We start from the raw sequence: 24,944 nt of genomic DNA, 5'->3' as shown, positions 1-24,944 counted from the left end.
AAAGAAAAAGAAAGAATGAATGAACAAAAGAACGAACAAGTTTTTGTTAGCATTTGTGACTTTGTAATGGCATGATACATGCTTTAGAAATAAGTAGAGAGTATATTTGGTCATCTCTCACCACTATGATGATCAACACCTCTTCTAAAGCAAACAGGAATGTCCTCATTTAAAACTTTCAGAAGAGCTTTCATAATTCATCTTGCTCAAGCATTAGATGTTTGAGAAAATAACTACATTGAAAGGTCTTGGATATCACCCTCCAGACTTTACTGAGCAAACTTCTGCTAACGATACTGGAAGTGTCAAATGAAGGTTTATGCAACCTAAGAGCTGTAGGATCTCAAAAAGAAAGATATCTTCTAATATAAATTTGCATCCATTCCCTCAAGCACTCTGATCCACCAGGCACTAAACATATATTGTAACCTTCTTAAAACATGCACTTTGTCCCTTTCACGTTTAGCTAAATTTGAAAAGTGCTAACAACAGAATGAAAAAATTATGTAAAATAACTTTTTGGCACTTTTTCATCCTTTTAATACTAGCATAGATATGTTTCCTGCTGCAGTTGAGAGCAGCCTAGAGATTGCTCAGAAGTATTCATCTGCTTAAGACCTCGTACCTGTTCAGAGGTATTCCATTTATTGATTTTCTCACCATGTCCCATTCTATCCTACAGCTAGGTAATAAATAAAGTTGAATTTATGCTAGTGTGGACCATTGGAACTATGAAAAGAGATGAAACCTATCTGCAAAATTACGTCTGAGTTGGAGAAAAATTCTGGTCATCAATAATGACTTGATTTGGTGTTTGGGTCTATGTTTGTAGACATGACACAATACCAACGAGCCTTAGAGAGGCAGTCTATAAATGACCTTGTACTCTTGTACTCACTTTACCCAAAAACCAACCAACCAAACAAACAAAATGAATAAAATCAGTGGAAGCTCAAGGAGTTATTGGCAATGACTCTAGTCAGTAAGGGCAATGGGAACTCCACAAAGCAACTGCTTATAGGATCAGACATTGTCTTTCAGTAGTGACTGATTTCTAAGCTCGACTGGACTCATGAAAAGCTATAAGGCAAATGAAAAAATATGGAAAAAAAAAAAAAATGGCTTCTGTTTGTAAAAGAGAAAAAGAAGGTACATTATGTACCGTGAAGAGTAAAAACGATGACATACACTGTGATTTGAAAAACATTCCATATAGGCCATAGATTTTCCTGTCCTCCTTCAACAAAGTACTTAAGGCATATGATGACATCTCATTGATTAAAAAGAAATAAATAAGTAAAATTTTCAAGCTCTCAAGAGGGTTCTCACTTTCAAGTATATTTCATTCCTTTTTTTAAAAAAAAAAAAGCTTGCTGGGCCACATTCATTATGTGTCAATGTATGCATGGTTCCCATTTTTCATTGTAGTTTTAAAATAAGAAAGAATTAATAAATGCATGAGTCAATATAATAGCTGCATTATATACCAGAATTTCATTTGGTGTAATAAAGGGTCATTTACAATTATTTCAGACATGAATATTTTATTCTGTGCACTGGTTATGAGCAGTGGGAATACACAATCTTCCTTTCTGATTGTAAAAGTTAACATTAATCTGTTTTCTTCAGAGTCTCTACTGTAATTTAAATAGCTTCATGGATTTAGAAAGTTAGAGGGCAAAATTATGGATACCTTTAAAGGTCACAAATGTCTCTAGTGTGTTTTATAAGCAGAGGAATGTCCTACTTCTTTTCAAGATACCTTCCTATAGGGCATTTGTGTTCAAACATGTTTCCTGAATAGCGCTTTATTTATTTAAAGTCAAACTCAAGTCCCCTTGTATCTGTGAGTGCTTCCATTTAAGTAAATAGCAGGGCAATTATAATTCAGCCACCACAGATCACAGGTCTCTTCCCATCTCACCATTGGGAACAGAATATGTTACCATATCTAAGCTGGCTGATAATTAAAAAATGCGGTCTTATTCCAGAATGATTTTGTTCTGCACAAGGACACTTATCAAATGACAATTATGGTTAGAGAAGAATATTTACTCTGTTAACTCAAAGTACCAAATTCACAGGCAGCTATTAGATCATAAAGACCTCCTATAGAAGGAGTTTGTGAGAAGCAGATCACATAGACCACACTAAATATTTAACAGCATCTAAGATTACTAACTTTGACAAGACAATGCCCATACCTTACTGTTCATTTGACTGCTTGATTCTGACTTTACTTGTTCAGTATTTTTAAGTGACTTCTTTCTATTACTGCTTTCAATTTCTGTTTGGCTTTGTAGTTAACATAGTGATCTAATTTCCACAGATCACCACTCAATAACACACAAAATTGCCTTTATTATCTACACCTGGCATACTGGCAGCTCCTGAACCATCATGACTGGGTAAGAAAATGCAATTAGAAAATCCAATATATGTGTTCTGTGTAACTATATTAACAGTGCAGTTGAACAAAACCCCATAAAATCAAATGTGTATACAGATGCAGTTAAAATAAAATAGATTGATAGCAAGTGTTCCTGATTAACGAGTGGATTAAATCATAAAATCACATGTTTGTAAGGTTTTTTGTTGTTGTTGTTGTTGTTGTTTACAATAACTTATTTGTAAAAATGTATGGTTATCTCCAGAACAACATATCATGTATACAAATTTTGCTTGACTCAGATGATGATTTCACCCAAATCTATGATTCTATGATCAAAATGACTGATACAAAGGAATGTCAAATCTTTCTTGAAACAAAATAACGTTCCGATGGCAAAGAAGGAAACCTTTGTCAAACTGTAGATGACAAGATATTTTTTCTCTGTCATAAAGTTGTATCAAGCAATTCTATCTCATTCAGGATAATAAATTTTGTGCATTTAAAAATATATAAAAACAAATAAAAGAAAAACACTTTCCCTGCTTTTAAACAAGTAAGCAATAAATAAATAAAAATCAGTACTTCTAAAATACATGAATGGATAGCGAGATTATTGAGCCTTGTGTTATTTTAGACAGTTCAGAAACTGAAGTACAGCTGTCAATCTCTGCTAAAATCTGGCTATGTCTGTATAGTTTCATAAAAGAGCAGATTGTCTTGGAGAGAGCTAACTGAAACAGTCCAAAACAGAGGAAAAGCATGAACAGCTATTCATCACCATACATATCTACTGCTTCGCTTTGTTCCCTAGTCCTCTACTATTAAACACTTTTTATGTTTACTTTATGTTCTATAAAGAAACAAAAAAACCCACAGTCTCCTAGAGATTTAAGAGAAATAAAAAATTAAAATAAAATAAAATAAAATAAAATAAAATAAAATAAAATAAAATAAAATAAAATAAAATAATCAGGAATGCTGATGTCAGTACTCAATACTAAAGAAAAAAAAAATATCCCAACATTTGATACCTGCTTATAGTAGTCATCATGGCACTTAACTGTTTCAAAGACTGTACGTACTTGAAAATATTAGATGGTGGGGCATTCCCAAATCACAGGTCAAGTGATTTTGGGGGGTTGATAAGAAATATCAGAGGCACAATACTGTGGGTGGGACTCCTACCTCTCTTTGACTAAAAGGGAAGATGGAGGAACAGACTTTATTACCAAGTAAAGAAGAATCCTCAGGAATGGTTGTTTCTTCTGCTTCATCAGTCCATTAAGGTAATGGTCTCAAGGAGTTCTGTCTCTTCAAAATTGTTATCTGGAACTGCTTGATGTTTTCACTCTTTCAGGAAGTTCCCAAAGCATGGGATGTGAGCACAGTTCTGATACCATACATTCAAAAGAGCTACTATTGCTTCTCTCAGCCATGAAAGCAGAAAAATCAGTTCCCCAAAATGAAGATGAAGATGTTCATTTGAATCGGTTTAGATGTAAATGCAGTGAAATCTAGATGCCTTGCCCATGCCAGATTTAATGATTGTCTTTTTTTTTTTTCCAAGAATACATGCTTGAACTGTGCTGTCACCAGGGCAACACTGAACTGCAAAACCAGCTGAGTCAGAAAACCAAGGCTTCTCGCAGAAGATGAATAGAATTTTTTGTAAATCTGGAGCACAATCTTCCCATTCAATTTAGGTTTGAATCCAGGTATTTCCATTTGACTTGCACCCTATACATTCTCCATGAATTTTCACTGCATGTGACATTTTAATTCATTGAATAAGTTTGTTGCAGCAAAAGCACTGATTGCAACTAACCAAAAGAATCATGGCATTTCCACCAGGTAGCATGAGAATATAAAGAAATGCCACGATTTATGTACAGAGAAAAGCTTAAGAAATGTTTATGCAAATGAGACATCAGTCTTTTTTCTTGTATATTTTAACTTATCCTGGCATTGCCATTTGGAAACATTTTGTGCATATCCTATGACAAAGCAATAAAATCCACTCTAGTGAAACTCCCCCTGCTTTGCACCCCTATCTCTGTAGCTGTTGCCTGGCAGCATTTTCAGAGGGTAAAAGGTTACCACACTTACCCGCTGCTCTATCTAGCCTTCTCCTTCCCTTTGTTTCCTCAAATAACCCTGCTGTCATTAAAAACTCCATCTCTGTGACAAGCTTGACAAGGGAACTTTGTCTTGTCTTCTGTCACACAGGGTCAAGGGACAACCAGTTGTCCTTGCTTGTTTCATTGGGAGAATTCATGTCCTTTTAGGAGAAACATTGTTAGGAACTTTCTAAGCTTTGTTAGTCTTTGTTGAATTAGTTATTCTCTCGCCTCTTGAGTCTTTTGTCCCAAAGATGGCTGAAGAGTTATTGTGATGTCTAGCTTGCTGCCCGTCACATCCATCACCCATTGATAAAGTCTTTGCCAGGAAAGGATGATAAATAGTTAAGATTCATTCATGATAGCTCAAAGAAGAATGGATGTTGTAAGCAATAGTTCTTCAAATTAGTTTATAGAAGACAAACATTTAAATGACCTGTCTTGATCTTTAACTGGATCATCTGTTTCTCATTCCAATTAAACTCTAATACACTATTATTCCTTCCCACAAAAGGAAGCCCATCGGAGTATTTGTGACAGGGGGCAGTCTGAATCTTTTGGTTAGCCAGACCATATCAGTCATCTTTGCGTAAGGTTCACACAGGATACTCGTAGACTCTTTTGTAGACACCCTTGGATTCATGTTTCTATCTCCTCCCTACTCTGCTAGTCCAATGAATCAGGGTAAAGACGACTTAAACCAGAGCAGCAAAAAAGGAACACTTTGACTGAGTGATCTTAGAAAGGGGGACTTAGTACAAGGAAGATAGTATACGAACACTAGGGAGGATAGAAAGAAATAGAAGAAATACATCTTGAGCACTTCTCAGTAGTATTTTTGAGAATATTAACTATTTTTCTGCTCGGACCACAAGATCTCTGGGGAGAAAAAAAATATATATATCTGTATATGATGTGGTCTAACACACAATGCCCTGATCCTGTCCCTGCTGACATGACTTAATTAATAAAAAGGAATTATTCTCTTTACTTTATATTCCTTAACCATAATTCTTAGTGTGGTCCATTCAGCATCTGCAAAAACAGTTTCTAACTTGTGCAGCTCTGGTCATGCTAACAAATACAAGGAGACAGTCAGGACCCTCTCAGCGCACAAAGCCAGCTAAACTTGCAATGACACCCTACAAGAACTGAGTCCTGCAGCACCACCACGACTGGGAGTGCACACTGCCATCTGTCTGCTCTAAAAAACGTTGCTGTCGCTCCATACACCATTGGGCCAGAAAAGGTTTTACTGGGAGCAAGCTGTTCCCTCTAAATGGAACAACCAAAATATCCAGGAGGATGATTATTTTCTAGGACTGGCAAGAGCAGCGTGTTTTTTTGCCTCTCCCTGAGTGCTTAGTAAAGCAGCAGGAGAATTAAGATTCCACATTGCTCTTGCTTATTTGCCATTTTTGACTGGAAATACTGTTTCTATTTCTCCTTGGCTAGTTTGATCTTCTGCCTGCTTATTTCTCACCTGGCTTCCCACTACCCTTGTAAACAGCCCTGCCAGTCTGTATGCAGTGAAGCACAGCAGAAAGGTGAGGAAAGGAGAGGAAGAAGTGGCTATCCAGTCTCACCTGCCACATTCAAGCTAAACCTCAGAAAGCATTTCCTATACCCACAGTGAACAGTCAAATCACACTCCTCAGAGCTGTGGCTGTTTACAGGGGCAAAGATAACTCATTTACATCCTCCCAGGGATTTTCAATCAATCACTTGTCTTCCACAATAATTAACCCACTATGTGGAATCTAAATATGAAGAAAAAAGCAGTAGCTGCACAGAAGTTGTAAAGAGATCCACCACCAGGCTGGTGGACAAGGCATAGAGCTGCTGGAATACCTGGATTCAAAAACATTACACAAAGCCCCTTGGCAATACGAAGTGGATGCTTGAGGTGTCCCTTGAGTAGATGTTGCTTAAAGTGGATTGATAAGCTAGGAAGCTCTGAGGTGGCTCACTAGTAAAAAACAGAGGAAGTAAGACAAAAATATCTAAACCTCTATCTACTCATGTTTTTAAGCAACCTGAAAAGGCTCAAGAAAGGTACTTGTTTGAGATTTCAATCAGGTCAGAAAGCCAAAAAGAGGCATAGATGCTGGTAAGCATATATATTGAACTGGGTTTGCAGCTTAGCAGGTGTTTACAGTAATCTGCAAAGCCGAATGATGCTTTCCAGCCTAAGCTACTCATTAAAATTAGATGATCTTTAAGGTCCCTGCCAATCCAACCCATGCTATAATTCAATGATTCTATGAAAATTGCAAAGTCTGCAAGTAAAGGAACATGGAGATTCATGCCTATACCTTGAAATAAGGCCCAACACTGTGACCCCAAGATGAGCAAAATATGGAGATTCTAAATATTTTTTTAATTTGAGATAACCAGGTCAGGCATAAGGCTAGGGAAACTTAAATGGAAGGAAATAGTTGAGTAACTCAGATGAGCTGAAACAGCTGAGTCTTGCAGGCATCTAGTCTGGGTATCAGCACCAACAGAAAGGAACCACCAGAATGGAAAGGACTGAGGTAACCAGCTTTCCTCTTGTGAATTTTTCTAAAACTGCTATTAATAAAAAGCACCTCCAAGAAGCTATGGTAATCACATAAGTGTACAGGACAGAATAGCAGAGCAGATGGGGGTCAGTGCTGGCAGAAAGCAAAGATCACTGTATTTCTGAATCAAAACACTGTCAGCAAGGACTTTGTGGTGGATCTTTTATACATTCACTAGAATTAAGCAGGTACAACTGGAACATCCTGAAGAATTTCCTGCAGTGGAAATAATGAGCTGAGATCAACCATCCATAATTCTTCCTGCATACAGAGAAATCCAATTGTTTTAATACATGAAGCAGCAGGAACTGAGTTGATATTTCAATTTATTTCAGGTCTGTTCACCTTGTATAGACTTCAACACTGTGCAGAACACTATCTTTTATCACAAAGTGTCAATGTTTCTCATTTTTTGCCTAGTGAATATGGTTATGGCTATTGATGTGCTTATGAAATATGCACTCAGATTCCTGCACAGCATGTCTGGATGTGTGCCCGTGGATATCAAGAATTGTACTGCTGTGGCTTGTTTGTTTTATTTTGATTGTTTGTTTGGGGGAGGCAATGAGCAGGGCGAAAGAGGCCGGCTAATATTGCACAAGCAGTCTCTGCAAGGTCAAAAACCTCTTTTGTTATGGAGTTCACTGCGTGTTGCAGCGCAGCCTATGAAGTCATTGCAGTTTCCAAGAAAGGCTCTATTTGTTCCATCTCTTTGGCATATCCTTGCAGAAGTAATTATGAGCCAGATTACAGCTCTAAACCGTGTGAGGGGAAAAAGATTATCAAGAGCTTTTGGCAGGATGACCTCAACCTGGAAAATGTCATTCTTCTCACCCTCTATGACAGTCACATTTTTTTTCTTCTGAAAAAGAAATCTGAAAATACAGATTAACATACAGAGATCAGCCTTTGCTTTCTGCCATGCCTGATGCAATGTTTCACAGTTAGGGCTCATTCAGTGCATCCTACAGCCAATATTTATTCAGAATATCATGCCTGCTTTTAAATAAAAGGCAATGCCCACTCCAGTGACCTATATTCCCTTCCTGCCTGATCTACGCACCTCCTTCTGAACCTCAGCGACGTAGTAGGTTGCCTGGTTGCTTTTTTTAGTTTTTCCTCCTTTTATTTTCTTGCTTTTCTCCCATATGCTACTCGGTCTGTATGCTTATCTGGGTGTTTGCAAGGACCTCACCAGTCCTCGTTCCCTAGAACAGCTACTTTTGCACCTTTAGATTTTACCACTAGATGGAAGCCTTGACCTCCGGAGTTATTCTGTGAGATTCCTGACCATTTAATTGTATATCCGAGTTTCCAGATGAACAGTTTATCTACACTCAGTTAGATATGCAAGTAATAATTAGCTGGGTTCAGACATTTCTGTAGCTCACTGATTCTTACATAGAAGTATAAAAGTGCATAAACCTCCCAGGTATCTCAGATAAAACTGTACAGACTACCAGGGCTATGTAAATCTTTATTAAAATATTGAGACTAGCCATGGACAAGCAAAGGGAAAGGAATGGGGTCACTGGTGTCAGTCTCAACACAGGAGGTAGTCACCAGTGGTATATATATGAGGCTGCAAAGCCTCTTAAAGGCTGCGTCCTTCAACAACACAAAGCTCCCCAGCACACGACTTGGCTCCCAACACTCCTGATAACATCATTGATGGAAATATATTCTGAGTTTCCTACAACATTTCTGGTTGCAAGCACCACGTGAATGAAAAGCGAGCTTTCAATTGTTGTTTGACATAAGAAATTACTCACCAAATACCTCCTGTGGATGGATAGTTTATATATCTTATTTCCAAGCAGTTCATTGTGAACTTTTATGTTCAGAATTCAAGGTGTTTAGGACATACGGCTCTCAGGGGATCATTTGCTGCCTGGCAAGTAGCTATTAGTGGTGGGATATGAGCTGCTGAATACTAGTGATTATGAACTCAGAATTCGCTTTTGAAGAAAACTCATGTTGGCTGTTAGCCATTATCAATTAAATCAATGGGAGATATTTTTACTCCTGAGAGCCAAAGCAGATGCTGAGAACTCTATTGCTTTAGCAAACAACAAATTCACTTCAATGTTTAGACAAAGCAAACAGAAAATACAGTTTATGGAAATCTGCTCAGAAAACCTGAGTTTTTGATGTTCATGCATCTTTAGTTCTTACTTTTATAAGCCTAGAGAAAGAGCTGGGGGCAGAGGGGTGTTCCTCACTTTTTGTTCTTTGATTAGTTTTTGAATAAAAATGAAAAACTCTTGTGTAATCCACATGGTTATCTCTATGGTTATTCTGACACTCAATACTACAATTATTATTTCTGTAGTGCCATTACATTACAGAACAGTTTAGATTAAATGGTTTGCATGCCAAATCAGTGGCATGTGAGACTACACGTATGCAGGTACAGTCAAAGGTCTAACTGCTGCCTGTGAGGCCAACCAACATGCAATGGATTATGCCTATCTGAATAAATTCTCCTTTTACCCCAGAATGCCTGGCTTTGTCCTTAATGCCAACTGGAAAGATCTCTAGCCTGTTGTGTCACCCAACTTGTGACAGGCATTGTTTGATGGAGTGCTATTTAATACCAGTTAAAAGTGATGAAAAGCACATAACCAGTGTGGACAGCCACAGGCTAGTCATGATTCCATGGTGCCTTGGACCCACTTCAACCAGCTCTTAGAGTCAAGGCCCTGAGCTGATATAGACAAGCTAATTCAATGGATTCACACACATTTATTCTAGTCAAGGATTTGGTTAACACTAGTGCAGATCATTACAGATTAGGAAAGAAAACATCTATAGATTTGTTTTCTTCATAACATACCTGGGAATTTCACACTGCCATTTGAAAATGATTTGTATGTAACAAAGACAGCAAAGCCAACACTCTAAAGGGCTTCACAAACAGTTCTTCTTTCTTGGATTTAACTTGGGGTTAGGGTTGTGGTCTCATTATTCTAGCTGTCATAAATCCATTCTCTTCATTTGAGTCGATATTTCATAGTCGTGCTTGGTTTTATTGGGTGTCCTTTCTGTGGACTGGGGCAGTAAGGGGAATATGTACCGTGGCTGTGAAGCAATCCATTGTAATAAGCGATACTAATAATTACAAAAAGGAAAATACCTCATTTGTGAGGTAGTCCACACTACACACGTTATCTCAGTGGTACAAACCACTTAATGTCTAAATGTAGTACGTTTGAACTTTAAAAATAGATTGTAAAAAAAATACTTTTCCTGGAAAACTGTTTGTTTGGTTACCACAAGTAACACTGGAGATTATTTTAATTGAAAGGGATGGAAAATCTTGGGCTTGGGCACGGTTTCTTTGTGCATTTTGTTCCTCTACACTCCTTGTGGAATATACTGTCATATGCTGTATGGGTTAGGGTGTGGTCCTGCACCAGCTGGAGTTTCTGGCTAAGATCTCCTCAACTTCAGCATTACAGGACAATAGCCTGAACTAACAATATTTAGTCTGTATCTATCTTTCACATGGTAATGAGGAAGAGAAGGTGCTATAGTTGAAACCAAAAATAAACAAGACAATAAAAACACCAATTGGCAGGACTCTATTATCTGAGAATACTGTGAATTCACTTCTGAAACCAAACACATTTCAGGTTGCCAGTGTCGCTTTAAGAAGTGCCATCGAACATGAAATCTATTTGGAGAAAAGAAACAGAAGTCTCATAGATAATGGGATCAACGTGGAATGCAGAATGATGTCAGTATTTCATCATTGTCTTCTGTGGAACAGCCAGTGTTTATTGAATGTAGAACTGTAAATAATAAATATCTACCTTTTGTACTACTAACCATTTTCAATTTTTGTGATTTGCAGACTCCTGTGATTTTGTCAGTGGAAAATAAACAAAGTGGAGCACAGTGTATGGGAAGAGGCAAGAATGCCAGTCTGATGGCTAAAATTTGAATTACTATTCAAATTGAGTTTTATTTTAATAGATAGTTATAACACAGTCATGTGAACATTCATTTTATGGTCAAACTGCTAAAATATTTTCTGCCATTAATGAGCCAGCTGCTGCCTAAAGATATTCACCATATTCAGTAGATTCACAATCTGTCCCTTAATCTAATTACTAATAAGGTTGCCCACAGAAAAAAAAAAAAGAAAAAAAAAAAATAAAATTAGATTGCTCAATTTTACACAGTTTAATATACATTTACCCATCAAAAATATAAGTCAAAGGCTGAGAAATTTGCACTGGTTCCAACGTCTTATACAATTAGTTTAATGGCATGAAGCCACTGGAGGGTGCTGATTCAGGAAGACTGCTCTGTGCCCAGGAGCTAGACCAAGGACTGTATTTGCCCTTGTTGTCAAAGAGAAAAGAACAGCAATGACAACAATGGCTAGAGGCATCTTTCTGGAAATAAAAACTGTCAGTCACTCCTCGCATTTTCATGATCATAGGCATCTGTCCTACAAAGTACTCCCAATTCATAGAAATTTCAATAGGTTTTTCTGGATGAGGACAGAGAACTTTTCACAAATACATACATACATACATACATACATATATATATATATATTTCTTTAAAAAAAAAAAATTAAAGAAAGAAAAAAAGAGAACTTGGTCTAACGAAAGATGTGAACTGCCACACTCTGCAGGCTTTACATAAGTAGAAGAATGAGAACATACGGAGGCATCAGAATGAGGTCTCCCTGGAAGTGAGAACTCATCCCAATTGACTTGCACATACCCAGAAAAGTCCCTAATGTGTGAAACTTCTTGTGGCACTCATCCTAGGTGTAGGAGTTTTCTTCCCATTTTCTTTCTGCTCCTTGTCTCCATTTTTTCAGAGTTCTTTTTTTTTTTTTTTTTTCCTAGTTTCTAACAGCCTGCTTCCAAGCTGTCTTTTAGGTTAGCTGTACAAAGTCAGTACTGGAATGAATGGTATACCATCCTCCTTGGCCATTGTTCTTGCTATGTAATGGCTTATTTCACTCATTCTTCAAGTGTGTGATCTCAATGGCAAGCCTGCAGAGCTCTGTCCTGCCCTGCTGACTGAATTTGTCTCCAAGCACTTTCTCATCCTTCCTGTTCCCCAAAAAGCTGTCATGTTTGATGTCACATCTATACACCCCTTCTACAACAGATGTACTGCGGAGGTGGAAGGAAGCTATCTGGATACAATACAGATCACATCCGAAAGCAGTCTGCGATCCCATGGCACTACACCCATTTTCACGTCCCTTGTCTAGGTGAATTCAGTCAGTGTGATTTGGGACTTGAACGGGCAAGTCTGCATGCCTGGGGAATCTCAGTACTGTGCTCCATGCCCCCATGTAGACATCCCTCTTGATGTCTCCCTTCCACACACATGGACCTCCACCAGCACCAGATTGCATTAAGGACATTTAATTGTGGAGTGGGAAAGGAAGCACTTGGTAGTTTTCAGCACACAGGCCTGGGCTGACAATAAGTGGAAAAAGCTAGAGGGGATTTCAGATGATCTCCAAGCAGTCCCTTTCTCCTCTTGCATCCATGTAGAAAGTGGAAAAAGGAATCCATCCTTTAAAGAGAGATTTCCTTATAAAAGAGCCCTTGAGTTGCTGGAGAGTTTAACTGTAAACTGAGTGCTTCCAGGAGTCCTGAAGCATGCCAACTCTAGAGATTTTATTGTAAAACGTAATTCAGATAAACACAAGTAGCATCTCATCACTCAACATTTCCCTTCTTTGCAACTCCTTTCTGTCCACCCTGGCTACTGTGCTGGAACTGATCTGTGACCCATGAAGATACGCAAAAGATTATACAGCAATAGTATGTAAAAGTAATACAGAGAGCATTTGATCAAACAGCTTCTTTGGTCATTGCTATTGAGGTCTTAATGACAACAATTTTATGGTTCAAGGTAAGTGCCATGGTTTTGGCTGGGATGGAGTTCATTTTCTTGGTAGATGCTCACACAACGCTGTGTTTGGGATTCGTGATGAAAACACTGCTGATAACCCAGTGATGTTTGGTTGCAGCAGAGCAGGGCTCGCACAGAGCCAGGATGGTTGTGCTCCTCATGCTGCCCTGCCTGCGGGGAGCCTGGGAGGCACCAGGAGCCACGAGGGGACACAACCAGGACAGGTGGCCCAAACTGGCCAAGGAGATGTCCCATAGCATGTGGCAGTATGCTCAGCAATAAGAAATGGGGAGGGAGAAGGAGTAAAGGGGGAGTGATGGCTTTTGTCTTCCCAATAAATGTGTGCTGTGCCCTGCTTTGCTGGGAGTAGCTGAAAACCTACTTGCCAATGGGAAGCAGCGAATTAATTCCTCATTCTGCTTTACTTGTGCACACAGTTTTTGCTTTCCCTAGTGAACTGTCCTTATCTCAACCCAGGAGTTCTCGCACTTTTATCTTACCGATGTTTCCCCCATTCCACATGGGAAGATTTGAGCGAGGAGCTGGGTGATGCTGAGCTGCTTGCTAGGCTGCACTACCACAGGAAGAAGTCTGCCTTGCAATTACACAAATGCATTGCTAATTTCACTGTCTCCAAGCAATGAAATTAGGTGAAGAACTCATCTTTTTGCAAAAAAAAAATGTTCATCATAGTAAGTGGAAAGGAGCAAAGTAATTTTGTGTTAATTCAGAGCACCTACTTATCATAGAATCATAGAATATCCTGAGTTGGAAGGGACCCTTAAGGATCATCAAGTCCAACTCTTGACACCGCACAGGTCTACCTAAAAGTTCAGACCATGTGACTAAGTGCACAGTCCAATCTCTTCTTAAATTCAGACAGGCTCGGTGCAGTGACCACTTCCCTGGGGAGCCTGTTCCAGTGTGCAACCACCCTCTCTGTGAAGAACCCCCTCCTGATGTCAAGCCTAAATTTCCCCTGCCTCAGCTTAACCCCGTTCCCGCGGGTCCTGTCACTGGTGTTAATGGAGAAAAGGTCTCCTGCCTCTCGACACCCCCTTACGAGGAAGTTGTAGACTGTGATGAGGTCTCCCCTCAGCCTCCTCTTCTCCAGGCTGAACAGGCTCAGTGACCTCAGCCATTCTTCGTACGTCTTCCCCTCCAGGCCTTTCACCATCTTCGTAGCCCTCCTCTGGACACTCTCCAACAGTTTCATGTCCTTTTTATACTGTGGTGCCCAGAACTGCACACAGTACTCGAGGTGAGGCCGCACCAGCGCAGAGTACTTATCCTCACTGACTTTAAAGGAAGCCCAGAGAGAGAAATTTCCTAGCCTGGGCACCTCAACTTCAGCAGTTGGACCTACAAATCTTCAGCCTGCAAGTATTCTCCAAAAATCTCTGTTATGTTGGAGGCCAGGTGGGAGCACAGCCCTGGTCCTGTGGCACCACATCCCCAGGGCAGCACGGTGAGATGGACAGAGGAGGCAGGCAGCCTGTGGGCAAGGGCCTTACTGGAACTGCTTCAGCAATACCCCTGTCCCCTTGGCAGGGTGTTCAAAATCCGGGAAAGTCCTTTCTGTGCAAGGGCTTTTTGCTAGATTGTGATGCAGAGGCTCTAGGGCTACTCCTAGTGCATTTCTTAGCTGCATGGAGATAGAAAGGAAATCCATGCTGGAACTGAGGAACAGCCCTATAAATAGTTCAAAAAGCAATGCAATGAATAACATGGGAAAGTTTCCTCTTATAACCAGATCTGTACAAATAGTGAGAAAAGCAAATAGCAGTGTCTCTCTACTATAGACTAAATAAATACTCTGCTGCGGAGGATGCTGTTGAAAGTAGAGCTTGTGCTTAGCTAATAAAGAGATCAGATTACCAGCAGGACTCATTGCCCTTTATATTTACTAACGCATGCAAAACAACGAAGACAACATCCTTACAGCACTTCATATCGTCATAGCACTGTGTAAACATTAGTCATATACCTCAGCAAACCCCAGGATCTTCTCAGTGCCCTGGCAAGGCCTTGCTTTATCCAGATACCTGCTGTGCTGGCCTCCCTGCGTATCCAGCCTTTTGCCTCCCCTTCAGGGTGGTTAGATATGACTGTGGCCTTCTATCACTTGCACTGGAAGAGGAACCTACAGCAGATAAATCACTGTGTAGTTATCAGACTGTAAACCACTGGTATTTTATTCTGTTGTTGGCTGGTGAAATGATCCAGCACCCACTCTCACTTCCCTGAGCCATCTAATACCCTTTCCACAGTCATTGCAAAATTAGTCACAAACTATACCATAAGCTCGCACCATTATCACCCATTAAAATTCTTCCTTACTTACAGAATGTTTAAACATGTGGTATTGTATCATGGCTGATATAATCATGGCTGACAGTGTGGGTGGGGAGGTGAATAAAACTTTTTTGGTCCATTTACTTCTTCCAGTGCCCAAAAGCTTTGCCAAAAATGCAAGAAAGGAAGCAATCACTCAAACAATCCAATAAACATTTTCTTCATGTGGCTGATCTCACGATACAGCAACCACAGTAACTCTAATAGTTACTAAAGGAAACTTTTCTACCCCAGATAAATGATCTTATCCCACAAGAAATATTTGCCTGGCAGAAATAACCAGCAAGCTAAGAGAGTTACATTAACTACGGTTTATTAGTTAGTGTCATAAAGCTCCTTCAAGAATGAGGAATTTGTAGGCATCTGTCTACATAGGAAAATACTGTTATTAGCCTGGACACAGTTTCCCTGCCACCCACGTGTAGGCTTCTTCCCTAACAATGTAGAAAAACCCCATGTGATGTGAATCACCAGAGGATGCCTGTTTTTTTTCAGTGACTAAGGAAGGCAGTTGACTAGGTCACCTAAACTTCTCACCAAACAGTGCTCAAGAGTGCCTAAAATTAAGAGAAATTCATTCTGTCCGATACCTGTTTAGTGTTCTCCTGGCATACAAAATGAAGCTGCACACAGGTTTTCACACAAGGAACTGCCCCCAATATTCATGCACAGACAATCTTTGTTTTTATCTTTCAAAATTTTCTTTCAAACAAATCACTCCCTTTGATCTTTTCACCAACTGGAGACATTTCCACTATCCTGTGCTTTTACTCTGAGCTTGTGACAAATCTGCCTGGCAAAAATCTGTCTTTCTCCTTGTACATTCAACACAGACTCCTGAAGAGTGAGACTGGAAAGAGATTATACAGCCCATGTTTATAACAGATTTTTCTCTGTTCCTGCACTGCCTTGACTGAGTATTCTCCAAACTTCATCTGACTGTCTAAGGACAATAGGAAGATGCTGGAACTCACAGGAAGAGGCATTTTCACTGTGGGTTCTTGGGAGCACTATGAAGAAGAGTGGATTTTTGAGGAAAAGAAGTAGAGGAGGAGCAGGAGGAGGAGGAGGAAGAGAAGGAGGAGGAAGAGGAAGAAGAAGAAGAAGAACAACAACAACAACAACAAGAACCAGGGACCCTGAAAATGAGCTTAAGAAGGTTAAACTGCAGCAGTGAAAAAGGCAGAAAAAGGAAAAAAAAAAAAAAAAAAAGAAAAAGAAAAAATACCTCTAGAAAAATAATCTCCTTAGGGAAATGAGAAGAAAAAGAAAGGTCAAAAAAATGTTAATTTATATGAAAATGGGAGCAAAATGAAGGGATGTTTTAACCTTAGATGGGTTAAGAAGATCCTCTGCACATTTCTTATAATCATTCCATCCTTTCTTACATGCTTTAGACCTTCTTTATCCTCTGCAACATAAATTTGAACTAATGGATCTTATTCAGAGCAATAAGAGACACAGTTTTTAAAGAATGCTGAGTATCTGCATTGCCAATGGACAGTAAGCTCTGGAAATCTTGTGATTTTCACCTGGGAACCTAAACACAGATGTAAATACCTAAAACTGAATGGATAGGCTTAAAACATATTGTCGAAATGTAGCATCAGATTTTATTTGATAAATCCCAAGTGAAAAAAACTTGGCATCTGAATTATAACTCCAGCCACAGAGCTTCTGGAGAGCAGTTAAGGGAGCAACTTCTGGGCAAGCAGAAGTAACTAGTAAAACTTTTCACGTTCTTTGAACAAAGGCAAGTGCTTTAAAATCATGTATTTTGTTTCTTCCTTTGACAGACTTGGAATGAAATTTTTACAAGTTTTTTGCCCAAATACATTTTTTTTGGCTCTTAAATATTTCTTAAGGGTTTTTTTTTTTGTTGCACTCACAGCTGTAACATTATCATGGAAAATAGCTATTTATAAGATCGGTCTTGCAAATACAGAATATTGTCCTATGTGTTTATCCAAAAAACACAATGCAGTTCTATAAAATACTACGCAGTAATAGGCCACAGTAAATAGTCCCAGAAATGCCAACATACACACATATGTATGAGGGTATAAAGGATGCATATGTTCAAAATGAAATTTAACATTTTAATTATTAGTGCCTTTTACTGAGTAGATTCAAAATAAGGAACAGCGTTGCTTTAGTGTTAAGATTAACAGTACATTTTCAGACAATGAAGGTTACTGTTTCATTGTTTTCATGCATTTCTGTTTAGCCCAGAATCCATGTCTAAATCACTTTATGGAAGTCACACACCATTTCTTCGAGCATAAACAACATTCCTCACTCACAGACAAGAGCGTGATGATCAGCTTTTCCTTGAATGGTTAGTTAAAGGAAAGATGATGATTTTATTCCCCATTCTATGTGGAGTTGCTTTTTTTTTTTACATGCTGACGTGCTGTGATGAGCACTTTATGATGCATGACTGACTGGCTCTAATACCACTTGATCCTTTATAAATTAAGAGGCAAGAGGCTGCAGCCTATCATGTAACTCCATTACTGGGATTTGGATTAAGAGTGTCTTGCACGTGTTATTTTCTTTCTTTCAGCTGCTACATGTTAGGTGCCTTGAGAATAGCTCTTGGAATCCTCTTCCTCAAGTTGTCCCTTTCCTGCCCACTTCAGCTCTCCTAAAGATCAGTCAAGGATATATTTGCTAGTGAGCTAGTGAGCCCAACTCAGGGAAAAAACCTGTAATCAACAGTAAGAGTAAGAAAAAGAGTAAGCTAAGAAAGAAATTTCCCTGTTTTATTTCCATCTGTCTTGCAAAAGCTGATCCTGCCTAGTAGAGCAAACACTTTCAATTGCACAATAATTTCCAGGTTCAGCCTACGGGTATTTTACCTGTTAGGCCGTGGAAGTAACTGTTTTCCCAAGAAATCTGTTATAGCAGATAGAACAGTGCATACAACAACAGTTAGGCATTTTTCCTTCATCTTTGAGAGCCAGAGGGCTTTTAAAGTCTGAAGACTGCTTTCTCACTTGCACTTCCCAGCAAATGCAGTTAAGCACCTTATCTGTCTCTGTCCTCCAGACACTGCGATGGCTATAGCACGCGGTGACCTGGTGGCTGCTGTGGTCCTGCATTCTCCTGGGACGTGAGACTTCCTACTGCAGTGCACCCACCACCAGCAGCTTGGTTTCTTCACGCTTGTGAGCAGCTGGGCTTTGGTCTGTGCATCACATAGCTTGAAGCTTATGGATGCAATTAGCAACTTCAAGAGTTGGACATTGGACATTTTCTAAAGAAAATTAATTTAGAGCATAACTGCTGTCAAGACAGCTTTCCTGTTTCATTAAGATATTTTTATCTTAATGAAACACTCACAAAATGAAGCGCACACAAAATCGGCCATGTATTCTAATAGTCAAACTGTTACCAAAACTAGATAAGAGGGTGGGAAAAGCAAAGCCCTGCTTTGATCCAGTGTGCAGGTTCTTCTGATCCCTGGTCTTCTTAAATATCGATGTTGCATCTCCAGATAGATCAGCAAGGTATCAGTAAAAATGTGCATTGTCATTATGCTTTTCTAAAACGTCTGCTTTTGGCCACTGAATGAGACAGATACTGGGCTAGATGGGTCTTGGACATGACCTCGTACAACTATTCTTATAGTCTCTAATAAAAGAAGGTTGAAGAGCAGCCAGGGGTTCCTGGAGGCACAGTTATTCTAAGGGAAGGCATTCAAACACTCCAGTGATGGGCAGCCATCCAAAACTCTAAGGTGGAAGGGTGGCAATAAACCAAGGAGATAAGCAGATGGCTTCCAAGCTACGGTATGAGTTTACAGCAACAAATACTAATAGTCTTAAGCCATTTTATGAACTTCTTACAAAATACCAAAAACAGCTATTATATGTCTGGGCTTCTTAAACATCAAAGCTATTTTTTTTAAGTTGATTTATGCAAGCCAAAAGAAGTTATGTAATTTTCAGTTAAAGCTTGTAGACCAAAGAAATAGTGTCCTAATGTTTTCCTGATAATCCTTGCTGCTAATGGATTCTGGTCCAAGTTTCTGCCCTCAATGCTTTTATATAGCCCAGTTACACTTCTGCAACACTTTCAGTGCAGTTTGAGAGAAGCAGCTGGAGTCAAAATGAGCCAATCCTTCCCTGGAGGAGCCATGCAATACTGGCTGTCCAGTCCCTCCTTGTTGTCTTGTCTCTGGCCTTTGTGCAAGCAGAAGGTGAGTCTCCTCAGGAAAATAATTTGGCTGAAGATGAGCCACTTTTTTCTCTTGCTGGGCTGGTTTTCAGTCAGACCATCTCCTTGAAATTCTCCAGGTAGTTTGGAGACGAGGAGGTGTACCTGCGTGGTTACGGACAGGAGAGAAGGATAAAATCTCTGCAGCCTCAATTTAGTAGCGTATTAGCTGCTGAGGAGCACTGATGTTAACAAAAGCATGAGACACCCCAGTTCTTCAGGTCATTGGATGCAATTTGCGGGTTTGGTTGAGACCTTTAATTTGATCCATCATCTCTCAGAAAAGTCCACCCTTTGTACAAATGGATCAGCCAGAAAACTGTTTGGCCTCTGGGATGCTTTACATCTGCTCAGTGATCTGCCTGCTGTGAGAGAACCTTAGAAAAGTGCCTGGCCCATACCTTGGACAGTGTTTCTCCTCCTTTTAAGTCCCATTGATGCTTCATTCCTTGCCAAATTTTAACAGAAGCTGACATTTATATCAAGCAGGATTTCTCCCTCCCTTCTCCCTCTCCCCACGCTGATGACCAGAAATGATACCTCTGAAGAAAACATTCTTGGCATCACTGCCTCACAATATTCTCAGCACAGGCAGAGGCATCGTGCATATAAGGCTGCTTCCAGTGTGAGAGAAGGGATATTTTAACATTCCTTCTCCCACCACACCAGTAAAAGGAGTGGTTATAGCCTCAGCCTAATGAGGGAGGGGAAAGAAAGTCTGTACAGCCAGTAAGACACAGCCACTGGACACAGGAGCTCCTGCAACACCAGCCAGTGTAAATGGGACTTTGCCATTTCCCTCTGCAGCAGTAAAGCTACCCTTGTTTATGGATCTCAGAAGTGGAAACAGAAACAAGCATCTTCTAGCAAAAATTATTTAAGTTTTATTTCTGTGATCGACTTTGTGATGTTTACCCTGGCTTAGATTATGCATTAAACAGCCATTCCTGACATTTGCTTGAAAAGCCAGTTGGTAAATCCCACAACTACAGAATGAAGAGTTTTAATAAAAATATTGAAACCCAATAAGCCCAGCTGATTATCAATCTCCTGATTAAAAATTTATGCCACAGGTAATTCAAAACTGGATTTTTACAAATGTGGTAAAGCAATTCAGAAATAAAATCTCCCTTGGAGATTCAACAGTGTTTTAAGTGTAGCTGCTGCTTTCCAGAGTAAAATGTTTTACTGTCACAACCAGCTGCGGTGGAAAAAAAAAAGAAAGAAAAAAGGAAAAAAAGAAGATCATTTTTTCCCCTCAAAAGAGTCTACACATAAAAGCTGCTATAATATTTACTACTGCTGCCATAGGGGTTTAATTCTTCCTCTTTGAACACCAGTGGGTACAAGACTGGTACTTGAAAGTAAATGTTTCTTCTGCCTTGTAAAACACACTATTTCGTGAAAAACTTTGTTTAATGGAAGTTGTCATGGTTACCATCATAGGAGTGCTTTTGTGAACATTATCATCATTCTTCGTAGAGCAGTGACACTTAGTATATGTGATGGGCTCTAGGTACTTGCCAGAAGCCAGAACTGTCTCGTTGACCTCATAAAACGGACAGAAGGTCCGCTGTCTGCTCTCCTGGCAATTTTCTCACATACGTGGCACAACACGACACTTGCTAGCACTCCTTTAGACGTGACAATGGAAATATTTCTGCTGTGCTGTAATGGATGTGAGTTAATACATTCTAGCACTTCCATCAAAGAAGAAATGAGGTAAATGCTTGAGCATCACTTAACCCTCTCTCTGGCTAAAATGTTTTCTCCCTCCCCAACTCAACAAGTCCACACGAGGCAACTACAGTCTCTCTCCATAAGCCAGAATAGATGAGAGCAGCTGCCAGCCAAACAGGCAAAGAGCACTTGGAAATATTTACAAATTCATAGGACTTTCCAGCTACTGAGATCTTGAAAGTATCTCTCCAGGCCAGTGGCCATCCCATACAGCCTTGTCAGGACTGTGGTGATGCATGCTGTTGTGGGGCACCAAAGGAGAGGTGCAGTGTAACACCCATGGTCTCTGACAGTTCCTGTCCATGCTTTGGGCTCGACGCTTCTTTACAGAAGCTGGTGACCAGAAAAAAAGGGAAACTCACCTGTGTGATCTCCACACCCCTTTGCAGAGCTGTGGCAGGTAGCCCTTGTACACCAGGCTGCCACATTAGGGGTGCTTAAATGGGGTGCTGATCTTTGCATCTATGGGCAGCAAGCCCCTTGTACTCGCCTTGAGTCCCAGGCTTTGGGATGATACAGAAAAGGACTCCAAATACTCAAGTTTTTATAGGAGTTGTTACTGAGTGCTACAACTTTTCAATAAAAATTTTAATGTACTAGAATTCAAGTAAAAAAAAAGAGAGCAATTTGCTTATAAAATACATATTTGCTGTGCTGTACCGTGAACTTTGGTGGGAGTGTGCATGCTAGGGTTTTCAAATGAATTTTAGAATAGTGGGACCTGGGAACCAAACTCCCTTAAACTCCACTGAAAACCCTTGCTTGGTGCTCTGAAGAAACAGCTTTTTATTGCATTGCTGTATTTTACCCCAAAATTGTAGAATTTTAGGAGGTTGGGTGTCTGGCTTGAGACCTACCACAAATGGACCTGACCTCACCATAACCTTTTAAAAAAACCAACGACCCAACAGACTATGTGAGAAACTGCCACAAATATTTTGGCAGCATTTACCAGTCTGAAAGTCAGCCTTTTAGGGCTGACCTAGCATGAAGACTGAACCACATGCCAAGCCGTAACTCCCCTTCCTTCCAAAACAGCAATCGTCTTTATGTTTTTTTAATCCATAACCAAGTGTGCTAAGTCCAGTGCTGAATGATAACAAAATCTTGACCTGCAGAGTGATAATTTCCTTTGGGGCCACTGAAGGAGAAAAACCTTTCTACAAAGGCCAGGCCCTGTAAACCGAGAAGTTCCTCATTGCAGCACCTAGAATGGGAGGGAAGGTGCCAGGATCAGAGCCCAGAACCCCACAGAAGGGTCAGGATTCTGCCGACAGAATGAGATAGCAGAGGATGGGGCCAGCGTGGATATGGGATGTTTTGAAAAGTTTTAGTCTGGAATGAAAAATCCTCTTGTGTTTTGTCTTTATCCACAGTTCTGAACCCTCTAAACCAGGTGGTTTGTCTTTCTTTCAGAACTAGGACTCTTATGTATAGTATAATGCAAGAAGGAACTGCTGTGGCATCTGTCACTTCTCTTCTGGAATTGCAACAAAGAGAGAGAGAAGAAGAGAGAGAGAGAGAAATCCAAAATGCTGCATGAAAAGAACTGAATGGAGGATTTTTTTTCCTAGCTAAGTCACCTTCCACCAGAACTTAAGTTAGATGAAAAGGGACATATTTTTCTCCTCTCTTCCTACCTTACAGTGAAGCTCTGCCACTATAGAAAGAAATGTGGGAGGCTAGAAATATTCCGTATGTGATACCTTGATCAGTAAGACATCCATACAAACAGAACAACCACCTCTTTTTTGCTTACTCCTTTTTGGGCTAGAGGAAATCCTTTTTGGACTCATGCTTTTCGTCACACGCTCCATCCTCACGGCTCGTGCAGGACAGATGATAGCCCGCCAGATAGAGAGTAGAAAAGAGATTGAAATCTGAACCCAGGTGTAGATCCGCCAGGGAAATCGATGCTTTTGCCTCCTGTTTTAGTGCATGTAAGATCTGACATGGTTTCAGCTTTCGGCTTTCAACTTTCTGCTCTGCCTTCATCTAGCAGCAGCCAGCCCTCTCCTGCAGCCTGCTCTCAGCTACTCAGACCAGTGTGTAATGGATGAGGAGGAGGTTTGCAGGTCCTCAGTGTTAATTCATTTTTGACAAGAGAGGGGGTTATTTTTTTGTCTTCCTTGCAGATTTCTCCTGCTACATTGTGAGCACTGCTACTAAATGTTATTTAATGAAAGGCTTGAAATTTGGGGAAATTTAACCTGGGAATATTTTTATTATTATCCTTATCTTTACACCATTATTACAGCCTCAAAAGTGTAAGAAAGTAATTAAAACTTAACCTCTCTTTTCAACAAACCATACAGAAGAGCTCATGTGAAGCACTAGTAGCAGAGAAAAGCTAGCTAAAGGCTAAGACTTAACACCTCGTTCATTAAAATCTCTGAAATGCTTGGAATTTAATGCAGAGAAGTCTTCTTTTCACCATAATTATGTGAAAGACCAGAATAAAACAGAGTTAAATGAAGAAAATGTATAAATAAGAGAGCCTAGAGTTTGTGGTAGCTTTACTTACTATCTTAATTATATATTTCCTTAGAATGTTTCTTTTTTCCCTCCCTGGGACAGATGGAATAAATTAATCTTAAATGCAGCATAAAATCTATTCCAGATCCTCTCATATGCCAGTGCTTAAACATTACTAACTAGAATAATAAAAGTCAGAAATGGAAAAGATCTATTAGCTGACCACCTAAAATTTAACATACAGAAATATATCCATTTAACTAAATCTATTTCTAAATATTTAAGGAGGTTTGGTTACATCTTAAATCAGTTCAATGGTGGCTAGAGTCAATTTATTTCACTTTGAAACCACACTTAAAAGTGAGTGGAAGTGACCTGCTTTTAAAGGCAGTTACGCTAACTAAATAAATACATGTCTGCAGACTAAGAGACATCAAGGTCTGTCCCATCCTGGTAATACAGAATGTAAATAAATACCTTCTGAATAGGCCCTTCGGGGGTTCAGGGTCTCCCATCACCACTGCAGTTGCTGGATAATAAATATCTAGCTGCTCCCAAAACATGTTCAAGCTGGAAATTAAGATATACTGAAGCTTTCTCTCAGGTTTGCCACTCTCTTGCCCTGGCTCAATCATTTAACCACGCACAATGTCTGTAAACATGTTAATGTCTTTTACCTGAGGATGATGATTCAAGTATTAACAAGCTAAGAGTGCAGCATTCTGGTACCAATCCTAAAAGAAATTGTATGCATGTAGTGTTGTGTAAGTGAATGCATTGATTTAGATGGCAGTATATCAGTTATGAAGGACAGAAGAGTTTGTTTCCTTAAGTTCTTCAGTACTTGTATGTGCCTGCACAGGACAGTTTTGTATGAGCACTTTCTACAATTTTGTCCAAACTAACTTTTAGTAACCGCTGAGGGAGAGATGGAATAGGGGTTCTAATTAAAGGGGCTCGTTCCATACTTAATAAAGCATTATATTTATTGAAATACTTATGTGAAATCCTCCATAAAAAATGAAGAATAATTTTTACTGCTTTTAAAATGTCATGCATGCAAAACAAGTCATATTCAGAGCAGATAAAATACCAAGTTTCCTATACAACAGTACGATTTTTTCTAGTAGTTGATGAGTAGTACAGATTGAAAGACTCTCCTAAAGACTTCTGGAGACACATGTT

The sequence above is a fragment of the Netta rufina genome (assembly GCF_964035555.1).
Source record: "Netta rufina genome assembly, chromosome: 1".
NCBI lineage: Eukaryota > Metazoa > Chordata > Aves > Anseriformes > Anatidae > Netta > Netta rufina.
This window is presented reverse-complemented; position numbering follows the sequence as displayed.